We start from the raw sequence: 13013 nt of genomic DNA on the forward strand, positions 1-13013 counted from the left end.
CGGTTAGGAGCACATAACTGTGAGCATGCAATCGGGGGTTAGAACCCAACTCTCGGCAACCCTGAGGATGGTTTTTCGTGGTTTCCTATTTTCACACCAGGCAAATGTCGGGGGCTGTTGCTTAATTAAGCCAACCTCTCTGCTTTATCTGTGCATCGGGACGATCTTCTTGTAAGGGGAAAACCTCAACAGCACTGCAATTTCGTTGCCATGCTACACAAAGCTAGCTCTCTTTCTGTGTGTGATAGGTAACCCTTCTTAATTAAAAGGTTAAGACTATTGCATAAAATGAATTTCATTGCAAAGCCCGTATTGTCGATAGTGTACTTTTTAAGGGTCAATCAAAAGTTCCAACTTTGCAATACTAAAAAATATGTTTAATTAGGTTTATATTAACGAGTGTCGTCCTTCTTTTTTGACATCATCAGCCGAAAAACTTTGTAAGATAAGTAAACTAGACAAGGTCGCAAATACGCACCGAATATGTCAAGTTAAAATGCATGATAAAATTCGAAGAATGTTCTTAAAATGTTCGACCTCAATTGCTTTTTTGTTCCGTTAAATTGAAGATAAAATTGTTGAACACGCTTAATAGTTCCATTAAAAGTTCGACGATCGAGTTATGTTGGCGTGTTGTATTGTTAATAATTCTTAGTTAAGAGGTTATGAGACAGGTGGAATATTTGACTGTAAGCGCACAAAAGTAGAAAGGTTGTGCCGTAGTGGAATATTCCTAGAACGAAAACAACGGCTGTTAGCAACGTTAAACGTAGACACGGTTAAAGCCTAGAATGTAAGTAATCAGATATGACTTCTATTAGTTCAGTTCCACTTGTCAATATAAGATGCTTCAACCTTTAACTTATAAGTATTTTCGGCTGATGACGTCCAGAAAGAAGTACGAAATACGCCCCGACACTTGTTAATGTCAGCCTACTTAAACATAATTTTTAGACCGAGCTCGATAGCTGCAGTCGCTTAAGTGCGGCCAGTATCCAGTATTCGGGAGATCGTGGGTTCGAACCCGACTGTCGGCAGCCCTGGAGATGGTTTTCCGTGGTTTCCCATTTTCACACCAGGAAAATGCCGCTTCCTTCCCACTCCTAGCCCCTTCCTCCCTCCCTCATCGTCGCCATAAGACCTATCCGTGTCGGTCCGACGTAAAGCAAATAACAAAAACATAATTTTTAGTACTGTGAAGGTGGAACCTTTGATTGTACACTTAAAAAAGACTGTCATAATAATCTGAGACGACAATACGTGAATATAATATCTTGAGAAACTTAAGGGTTTTTATTAATCTACCGAAGATGCGTCAAAAATAACTTACTAATTCATTTTGTTTTCTCTTTCAGGTAAGTGCCGCAACTCAGTAAAAGGATTTTTCCAGTAACAGGGTTCATAGAATGCTACAAGGAAGGTAAGGGTGATTCTAACCTACTTTCGGTGCTGCCATTGTTGCTATTTCAAGGGAATTTCATATTCAGGAATAAATCAAGACTGTTATTTCGGGGAAATTTTCTAGATAAGGAACAACAAAACCTGCACGTATGTTACTTTATTATTTGATGTAAAATTCCTCGTTATTTTGTTGGTAAGACTCATATCGATTCTGTTACATACCAGCCTCTGCTACAGATTGTTGAGCTGTACAGGAATTCAGATCAAACATAAATCTATTAATAGACTATTATCTCTTGCTGGTCGAATTGATGATAGTGGCCATCGTTACAAAAAAGACGAAATATCGTCAGTGGGTGCACTAGTTACAAAGATCCATGAAATAAATAATCTAAAACTTTGTTAAAATAGAGCTGCGGGAGTTGTATAAACTTTTCTGAACCGAGCGAAATGGCCGTGCTCTTAGGATGTGAGAGCGACCGTGGCCTTAATACAGTACAGCCCGAACAATTGCACGGTGTGAAACTGGATAATTACGGGAAACCATATTCAGTGCTGCGGACAGTGGAGTTCGAACCCACTATCTCCCGAATGCCAGCTCGCAGCTGCGCGTCCTTAACCGCACGGCCCAGCTCGCTCGTTGGACTGAGGAATAGGGCAGGATTCATTTGATACGATATTTTCTGAAGCTCTTAGTTACAAGAAGAAGACGCACAGTGAGAAGATGTCGCTACTGCTCGTTGCCATGGTTACAATGGGGTCGGGAAACTGATGACACTACTGTAGTTGCCCAAAAACATGGAAAATCCACAATCTGTTTCCAGTCATTTGACCGGATCAGGAATAGAATGAGGCCCCCATCTAATAGTGAGCATAGGAACTGTGCCGGTTGCCGAAGTCTGTCCCACTCTTCTGGGCAATGATTAATGACTGACAGATGGAATGAAATGATATTGGAGTGTGTTGCTGGAATGAAAGATGACAGGGTAAATCGGAGTACCCGCTTCGCCCAGCACCAATCTCACATTGAGTGATTGAGATTTGAACCACGGAACCCAGTAGTGAGAGGCCGGCACGCTGACTCTTTAGCCACGGAGGCTTAGCCCAAAATCATATCAATGTTAATATAAACAGTGACGGAGAGCTGCAAGCTTGGTTTTGAAAAGATTCCTAGGAAGTTGTCATGGATCGAACTTGGACTTGCTGACAATGATCATGAGGGGTACTAGAAAGATAGAATAAACTGGGGAAGGAGTTATTTTAGCTTCGACCCACCTGCATTTTGGTAAGTGAATCTTTTTATGTTAATGATCATCTAAACGGAACACTGTTAGTCTGGATTCTCTCTAAGGCCTGCAGTACAGGATTAAAAGTTTTGTCGAATTCAGTACTTCACAAGTTTACGTGTCAAGTCGCTTGCATTACTTGACAAGTCTTGAGAAGTCTTCAAAAGTCTTGAAAGTGAATAACAACATGGTCTAATTGATCAAAGAATTGCCAAGTCTTCGACGAAATTGACCAATGGAATTAGAGTATTAACGGTGCGTCTTCATGACCGAGGGATGTTGTGTGTATGTATTAACTGCTGATTATGAGAAACATCCCTGCTTACATTCAGTGGACTCTTGATGCAAGTGTAATGGACTAGTATAACTTCGAAACAGTTCCCTAAACTCATGGGTAAATAGTAGAAATATCGAGCTCAATTAGTACGTAGTTATGTACGGGTATTATTTGTGTGTTGTATGATCTGCCTTGTAACAACATGTGAGGTTATGTCATGATACATGTGCTGTATGTATATTAATAAGAGTTGATTTAATGCAAGAACACGTAAATAGAAGTATATAGTTTATTATTACCTGTAAATATGATGTATAAATCCAACGTAATATTCAGCAACACAGGGCAGTAGTCCAGAACAACGTATATTTGGTATTAGAGAGTTACAGAACATTCGATCCATTTGTAAATTGGTTACTAGAAATTACTAGAAAACATGTTGTCATATTCTTCTAGAAGCCTGGCCAGGCAATGTATATAAAGAGGCAGTCTTGGGAGTTGGAGCTGAGTTGTTAGCGAGAATTGCTAGTGGAAGTCGTGAACTCATGTTGTGATTTTGTTGACATGCTAACCTTGCAGTCTTCTTTGTAGCAGTGTTTTGTTCAAAATGGTGGTTCATTAATGTGCGTGTATAATGTGTATATAATTTGTAAATAAACTAGTGTACACAATTGACAACATCGCGTGTCTGCGTCTTTGTAGTTACAGCACTCTGTAGAATACCACAATAAAATGAATGAAACGGGAGTGTACGAGGAGATTGCAAGAGAAATATCTCAAGGAAATGGACAGCTTTTCTATTTATTACCGCACGGTACCGTACTGTTGGCAGTGATTGATTTATGACTATCTTCGCATATTATTATTATTAATTTTATTAAATTCCTAATATGTTTTCGAGTAATAAGATATGAATTTCCTTGCATTGTTATAATGTTTATTCAATTAATGTAAGTAAATGTAATATAACATAACCTCTGGCAGTTAATACATTGCAAAAATTATGTTGAAGATTACCACATTAACATTTTCGCCATGTAAATTATTCTTTATTTGGCGTTTCTCTACTTTTTAAGAATACCCCACTGCTAGTCCAAGAATTTGCCTTTCCTCCAGGTTAAAAATATATCAGACCTTGCCAAATCTTTTCTAATCTGTCAAACCTTTAGCAATGTTGAACAATTCTTGGCGAGATTTGACAACTTGTCTTATGAAGTACTGAATTGAACGAATCATCTGATGCTGTACATCAGGTTTGAAGAACGTTCTCTCGCAGCCCGTTGGCGCTTGTCTCATTGGAGGGGTCGGATACCAGTTAATGCGGCGCACAACGTTCTAATCCATCTCGTCACGTCTCGTGTGAGTCACGCTTGAGGGAGAGACGTGTGTCATAGATCGTGTGAGTAAACCGCCAGGTATTTAGCACAAGTACGTAGATAATTCCTTGTTAAACAGGACTAAGAATATATCAGCAACTTTATTGTGTGAAGGTGTCTGTATTGGCTGCGAAGGAGTATTTTTAGCAAATGATGATGATGATGATTGTTGTTTAAAGGGGCCTAACATTTAGATCTTCGACCCCTAATGGCACGAGGCTAGACGAAATGTAATAATAAAATGTTAAAATGTATCCACTGGCTAGAATTTAAAACAAATTATGAAAAAAGTATTATGAATTTATTTTCTTATAAAATAATATGAAAATAGAATAAGGCATTGACTTGAAGTAAAATCATATACAGGGTGTAGCCGTGATGAAGTTACAAACTTTCAAGGCTGATGGAGCACCGCTCATGGATTAATTTGAGACAAGGAATCGTAGTCCGGAAACGTTCGAGTCAAAAGTTATTAATAACGCAAGTTGTTTAACAGACGCCGGGGTGTCGGAATCTCGTCCCGCAGTAGTTCTTCAACGTCCCGGAAGCCAACGACATGGGGTTTGTCATCTTTAAACACCCTTAATTTGGGGTTAGTAGTCCAACGCCGTATCCGTACGACATAACTTTGTGCGACGATACCATGCCTGCCTTGACCCAGGGGGACGCCATTTCGAACATCTGTTGTAAATGGAGCAGCTTGTGAAACTTGTGCAGGTAAACGGACTTAAATGAGTTGAATTTTGCTTAACTTTTGACTCGATCGTTTCCATTTGCAGTCCTCCATCGTCCCTGAAAGGTTGTAACATAACGTTACACCCTGTACATCATTCAACTTAAAAGTTAAAACACATTAAAATACACAAAAATTAAATAAAACAGTCAGTTGATAGAAGGTAGTTACAAGAAACAAATTAAATTTAGATAGAAAACTCACTTTTATGTCGGACTGGTTGACTGAATGGTCAGCGTACTGGCCTTCGGTTAAGAGGGTGCCGGGTTCGATTCCCGGCCGGGTCGGGGATTTTTAATCGCTTCTGATTAATTCTTCTTGCTCGGGGACTGGGTGTTTGTGTGCGTCCCAACACTCTCCTCTTCATATTCAGACAACATTCCACACTATGAACCACCACAGAGACATGCAATAGTGATTACATCCCTCCAGATATGGTTGGCGTCGTGAAGGGCATCCGACCGTAAAACAGGGCGAAATCCACATGTGCGACGCAGTTCGCACCCGCGACCCCACAGGTGTGAGGAAAAAGCGGTAGAAAAAGAAGAAAAGTATCTTTCATACACGATAAAATTGGCCACTATTCCTCATAAAACTGATGACGTGTGCTGACTGCTCGTCATCTCGTAGGATGAGGGGCATTGTACTCGGAAGTTTTAGACTACGGCACAGATCGGCCAAGTGCGAGCACTCCGTAATGTGTACCACGGTAAGAATACCGCCGCAAATACATACACATCCTGACGGATGGGGGTGGTGGGGGCGGCTTCTTTCTTCAGTAAGTAGGAGTGCGTTGCTATACCACGGCCAATCCGAAGGCAACATAATACCACTGCTTCTCTCCGAAGGCAAATCTTCCATACCTTCGTTGTTCCTTGTATCATTCTCGGTTTAATTGGCAAGGGGGTGGCCTGCCACTCCGTCTCCCAATGGGAAATACCCAAATGTCTCAGCTGAGAACGAATATCACTTGCAACGGGGACAATGTGACCGCCTCCTTGGCGGACCTAGCAAACAACTGTTGAGGTGAAGTCGTTCTTCAAACGGCTCGACTGACGTGAATTTATAAAGCTTGACGTATTTGTGATCATTGAAGGGCGAGTGTCAGTTTTAAGAAAGCATTAAGCTGGCTGAGTGGTTTGTGCAGTAGAACGCTGGTCCCACCGAGCTCGATAGCTGCAGTCGCTTAAGTGCGGCCAGTATCCAGTATTCGGGAGATAGTAGGTTCGAACCCCACTGTCGGCAGCCCTGAAAATGGTTTTCCGTGGTTTCCCATTTTCACACCAGGCAAATGCTGGGGCTGTACCTTAATTAAGGCCACGGCCGCTTCCTTCCCACTCCTAGCCCTTTCCAGTCCCATCGTCGCCGTAAGACCTATCTGTGTCGGTGCGACGTAAACAACTAGGAAAAAGAGAACGCTGGTCTTCTGAACCCGAATTAACTAGTTTGATCCTGGTTCGGCCCGATGGTATTTGAAGGTGGTGATACACCGGCACGTAAATGAACACCTGCGGAACAAAATTCTGGCACCCCAGCGTCTCTGACAGTCCTACGTATAGTAAAAAGAACGTAAAACATTATTATTATTATTATTATTATTATTATTATTATTATTATTATTATTATTATTATTTCCTGTGGCTGTTTCTAGTCGAGTGAAGCCCTTTAAAGCAGATCGTCCGATGAAGGTAGGTGGCATCTGCCATGTGTAGGTAACTGCATGTTATTGTGGTGGAGGACAGACAGTGTTATGTGTGGTGTGCGAGTTGCAGGTATGTTGGGACAGCACAAACACCCAGCCCACCCACCAATGAAGGTTAAAATCCCCGACCCGGCCGGGAATCGAACCCGGGACCCTGTGAACCGAAGGCCAGTACGCTGACCATTCAGCCAAGGAGTCGGACATTATTATTATTATTATTATTATTATTATTATTATTATTATTATTATTATTATTATTATTATTATTTAGATAGATGCTTTCATGGTCCTTATTAATAGAAATTATCTTCTGAGTACTGACATTGCTTCGACTTAATTGCGTCAGGCTCTTCACTTTCATCTATTCTATCCGACTTCCCTTTGTCAACTCTTGCTTTTTCCCATCCGGGCAGTATCAGAACATTTGAGGCCTAGGAACTCTTTCCTTTTCACGCCCTTCTTGGCCATTCTCTCTCTTTGGCCGATACGTTCATTTTTCGAAGTGTCGGATCCCTGCTCATTTTTTTTTTACAAGTTGCTTTACGTCGCACCGACACAGATATTTCTTATGGTGACCATGGGTCAGGAAAGGGCTAGTGGTAGGAAGGAAACGGAGTAGCCTTCATTAAGGTACAGCCCCAGAATTCGCCTGATGTGAAAATGGGGGAAACCATGGAAAACCATCGTCAGAGCTGCTGAGAGTGGGGTTCAAGCCCACTATTTCCCGAAAACTGGATACTAGCCGCACTTAAGCGACTGCAGCTATCGAGCTCGGTTCTTCCATTTTTTACCTCTGAGGAGTGTCGTACATGGTATATGAGCGTTAAAGGTTGGTCATACTGATCAATAATTTGAAAGAAATAATTCGAAATCTCGTACCATTGTAATTTTATCAGCTGCTGAAAGTAGCGAATCAGATCACTTCGCGGGCGAATTGAAATAGTCTTTCCGAGGCGGTGTTGCTAAATCTGAACGTGGCTTCAGATGAGAGCGCCATTCGAAGAATAAAATTTCGCCGGGAGCGGGGTTTGAATACAAACCTCCGAGCTGATAGGATCGCGCCATAGCAAGTACGCTACGGTGACATTGGCTGAAACCCACGATATGTTTGTGGTTGATGCTGGCTCTCAAACCGTTCACAAGATGCATACAGATTTAGCAACTCAGCCGCGCAAAGCCCATTTGAATCCCCCACGAAGTGATCAGATTGGCTGATAAAATGACAAAGTAACGAGATATCGAATTATTACTTTCAATTTATTTATTAGTATGACCTACCCTCTAACGCTCATATACCCGGTTCACATTGTTTCCGTCCATCCTGTGTAGAGGATGGTTGCCTAGTTGTGCTTCTCTTAAAACAATAACCACCACCATCACTGCACGGTTGCTAGGTTACATTGTCCGGCCATCCATCCATACTTTACATCACAGCCTACACGGTTGTTAGGTTACATTGTCTGGCCATCCATCCATACTTTACATCACAGGTTACATTGTCCGGCCATCCATCCATCCATACTTTACATCACAGGTTACATTGTCCGGCCATCCATCCATACTTTGCTCACAGCCTGCAAGGTTGCTAGGTTACATTGTCCGGCCATCCATCCATCCATCCATACTTTGCATCACAGCCTACACGGTTGCTAGGTTACATTGTCCGGCCATCCATCCATCCATCCATACTTTACATCACAGCATGCACGGTTGCTAGGTTACATTGTCCGGCCATCCATCCTTACTTTACATCACAGGTTACATTGTCTGGCCATCCATCCATACTTTACATCACCGCCTGCACGGTTGCTAGATTATACTGTCTGGTCATGCATCCATACTTTACATCACAGGTTACATTGTCTGGCCATACATCCATACTTTACATCACAGCCTGCACGGTTGTTAGGTTACATCGTCTGGTCATCCATCCATACTTTACATCACAGCCTGCACGGTTGTTAGGTTACATTGTCCGGCCATCCATCCATATTTTACATCACAGCCTACACGGTTGTTAGGTTACATTGTCCGGCCATCCATCCACACTTTGCATCGCAGCCTGCACAGTTGTTAGGTTACATTGTCCGCCCATCCATCCATACTTTACATCGCAGCCTGCACGGTTGTTAGGTTACATTGTCTGGTCATCCATCCATACTTTACATCACAGCCTACATGGTTGTTAGGTTACATTGTTTGGTCATCCATCCATACTTTACATCACAGCCTACACGGTTGCTAGGTTACATTGTTCAGCCATCCATCCATACTTTACATCACAGCCTGCACGGTTGCTAGGTTACATTGTCTGGTCATGCATTTCATACTTTGCATCACAGCCTACACGGTTGCTAGGTTACATTGTCCGGCCATCCATACTTTACATCACAGCCTGCACGGTTGCTAGGTTACATTGTCCGGCCATCCATCCATACTTTACATCACAGCCTGCACGGTTGCTAGTTTATACCTCCATCATACATTTTGTGGCTGTAATCTCGTGACGCAAATTTTCAGATGACCCACAGTCATAAGACTGTGAAAATAAACTGACTATTTTTGTCATTGCATTCGGGAGATACTGGTTTTGAACCCCACTGTCTGCAGCCCTGAAGATGTTTTTCCTTGGTTTCCATTTTCACACCACGCAAATGCCGGTGCTGCACCTTAATTAAGGTTAAGTTTCTTTCCCATTCCTAGCTTTTTCCCATCCCATTGTTGCCATAAGACCTATTACCTTTGTCGGTGCAACGTAAATCAGATTGTAAAAAAAAATAGTAATAAAAAATCTTGATCGGTTTCCCTGTTTCACACATCAGACAGCTCTTTGAATGACTGACTACCGGGCGAGTTGGCCGTGCGGTTAGGGGCTTGAATCTGGAATATAGTCGGTTCGAACCCCACTGTCGGTAGCCCCGAAGATGGTTTTCCGTGGTTTCCCATTTTCAAACCAGGCAAATTCTGGGGCTGTAATTTAATTAACAACACGGCCGCTTCCTTCCCACTCCTAAGCTTCTCCTACCCCATCGTCGCCGTAAGACCTATCTGTGTCGGTGCGACGTAAAATAATTTAATGTTATTTGTTTTACGTCCCACTAACTACTTTTTAAGGTCTTCGGAGACGCCGAGGTGCCGGAATTTAGTCCCGCAGGAGTTCTTTAACGTGCCAGTAAATCTACCGACACGGGGCTGTCGTATTTGACCACCTCCAAATACCACCAGACTGAGCCAGGATCGAACCTGCCAAGTTGGGGTTAGAAGGCCAGCGCTTTAACCGTCTGAGCCACTCAGCCCGGCGGTGCGACGTAAAGCAAAATTGCAAAGAATGACTGACTGGATTTCGTTCCAACCATCACACCCAAAGTGACATACTCGGTCGAAAAGATTATCTAAAATAGATCATTCTTTTGGCACTGTTGTACTCCAGTTGAACAGTAGTCGAGATGGCTTCTAAAAGAGCACTATAATTCCTTTCCTGGAGTTTACCCCGGTGACTGATATGAAGTTTTCGCTCTTCGCGCTTCACTAGTTAACGACGTCGTTCTATTAATTTCTTCAGTCTCACAGTTCAAGGTTTTTCTTCTCAGTGCTCTAGGGTCGTTTCCGCTAGACATCACATTCTGTTGACATGTAACTAGAAGCAACGCCATAAAGCAAGGGAAAGGTTGCGTCGCTACAGCCATAGACTGCTGTCGTGAACCGGTCTATTCAACTCAGAATAAGACTCCTAAGCAGGATCTACGTAAGTCGGTAACCATCGTCGACATTGTCACAACGAGATCCAAACACTCTCCTCTCACGTATTACTAGGATATTGAACTTACGAGGACTATTTGTTTTAAATAAGTACCGTTCGTCAATAATATAAGAACCACTGTATATTATTTCTTAATTCCTTCCTTTATGACTTTCTGCATAAAATCCTCAAGTACTTTTCCATATAATTTCACGCTTATTGAAGTATTTTTCGTAGCGTGGGGCAAGCCTTCGTAGACCCTTGTTGTAGAAATCTGCCACCTGCGCACGGAAAAACATTTCTGAATCGAAGTTTCCACTTCGCCTTCGACGTGAAAATTCAGAAGTTTCTCAGACGCAGAAAAAGTGGAAGCCACTGGATGTTGTTCAAACGCAAGTACTCGTCCAGTCGTTTGACTGTTCGACCACCTTCCTTGCAATCCTGGTCCGTTCAGAATGTTGCTAAAATAATAATAATAATAATAATAATAATGATAATAATGTTGTATTTACGTCCCACTGAGTTTTGATGGTCTTCGGAGACGCTGAGGTGCCGGAATGTCGTCCTACAGGAGTTCTTTTTATGAACCAGTAAATCTACCGACACTAGGCTGACGTATTTGAGCACCTTCAAATACCACCCGACTGAGGCAGGATCGGGCCTGCCAAGCTGGGCTCCCGTCTGAGCAACTCCGCCCGGCGTTAAAAATAAAATGGCTAAAAGGTTAGCAAGCTGACCTTTGGTCGTAAGGATCCTGGGTGCGATTCCCGGCAGGGTCGGGTATTTTAACCTTCATTGGTTAATTGCCGTGACTCGAAGTTTGCGCGTGTGTCTCGTCCTTGGCATAATAATTCATCATAGGTATGGCCCAATCCTCACAGAAGCGCAGGTCGCCTGCAGGGCGTCAACTCGCCTCCCTGGAGGCCACACGCCTTTAAGTAGTCCAATTTTGCTCTCCATTTCCGTCAGTCACCACTAATTTACATTTAGGGCTATTGCCCAGGTCACAGATTCCCTATCAGTTACTTACCTACTCTTTTATTAAGGAATTTGGAAATTTATCGAACATGCCCTTTAGAAAATTATTCCAATCCCTAACTCCTCTTGACTCCAACTTAATCTCCATATTATGATCTTCCCTACTTTTTAAAATTCCATTCAAGCTTATTCGTATACACAAGAACCTCGTTTATCTGGATTAAGTGGGACCGGAACTGATCCGGATTATCGAAAATCTGGATAATCCGAAAAAAGTAAAAAACAAATACGCTACATGTTATATATTCTATTAACATAAGTTGTACAGTAATACCTTTTTTCAATTGTACAAAAAATGATTTTTTGCTATTTGCTTTACGTCGCTCCGACACATATGTCTTGTGGCGACGATGGGATAGGAAAGGCCTAGGAATGCGAAGGAATCGGCCGTGGACTTAATTAAGGTACGTCTTCAGGGCTGCCGACAGTGGGTTCGAACCCACTATCTCCCGATTACTGGATACTGGCCGCACTAAAGCCACTGCAGCTATCGAGCTCGGTTACAAAAAAATATAAAAACACGTATCTTACATTTACGACTCTGTTTTATGCACTAAAATATATATGTTTTCCTGTTATATAGCGTTTGCGCGCAGCACGATCACGGAGACGTTTTATTAACGTCAGTTCTGCCGGTTTGGTTTCAGTCAAGGATTCTATGTAGGCCATCAGTTTGTCCAGCTGCATTGTTGCCTCTCCATGAGCAATTGTTTCTTCTGATGAAGCGCCAGTTTAATTTACGAATTCACCATCAGTGAATTATTAGTGCGTTGTATTCAGAAGAGCGTGGGTTCGAATCCATCTCGACCGTCCTGTGAATGGTTTTCTACTGTTTTCTGTTCTCAGTTCCAGGCGAATACCGGGACGGTACCTTTGATAGACCGTGGCCGAATTACTTCCAATTCCTGCACTTAACTATCCTTGGCGGAAATATCAACCGTCTGCGCTGGAATTCGTTTTTAATTAGCCGGTTATAGTGGGTTCATAATCCTGTAGCTCGCAATCCAATTTTATACGAAGATCTGCGTTAATTTTACAAGCAGACATTTTTACTATTCTATACCCCTAGTGATTATGCAAATCTCTCGACAGAGTCATAGCGCGGGTTACGGAATGGTCGTTTAAGGCAACTTTTGTAATAATAAATGCTGAATGCAGATAAAGATGCAAATACAAAAGTTTTATGAAATGTACTAGTCAAGGCTGATTTTTGTGTATTCAGTAATTGATTTCCTTAGTTTGTTCCAGCTCTTTATTCTGAGCTATGCAAACATTAAACATTCCACTTACTGCCACCGTGATTTTTGGAAGGGATATATCCCATAATAGATATATATTTATGATGAGGTGTGCGTTGAGAAAACCACAAACGCCTACTCCCTGAACCGGAGGAATTAATCTCAAGGGAGGTAGTGGGTTAGAACCCCACTCTCGGCAGTAGTGTAGGTGGTTTTCCATTTT

At 42.3% G+C, this 13013-nt stretch overlaps 1 protein-coding gene across 1 annotated transcript in view; it reads left to right on the forward strand.

Annotated features, from left to right (window-relative positions):
* Positions 1 to 13013, forward strand: part of DAAM (disheveled-associated activator of morphogenesis-like protein) — an 879757-nt gene that overhangs the window by 128753 nt on the left and 737991 nt on the right. The window lies entirely within an intron of this gene.

The sequence above is a fragment of the Anabrus simplex genome, chromosome 11 (assembly GCF_040414725.1).
Source record: "Anabrus simplex isolate iqAnaSimp1 chromosome 11, ASM4041472v1, whole genome shotgun sequence".
Lineage (NCBI taxonomy): Eukaryota > Metazoa > Arthropoda > Insecta > Orthoptera > Tettigoniidae > Anabrus > Anabrus simplex.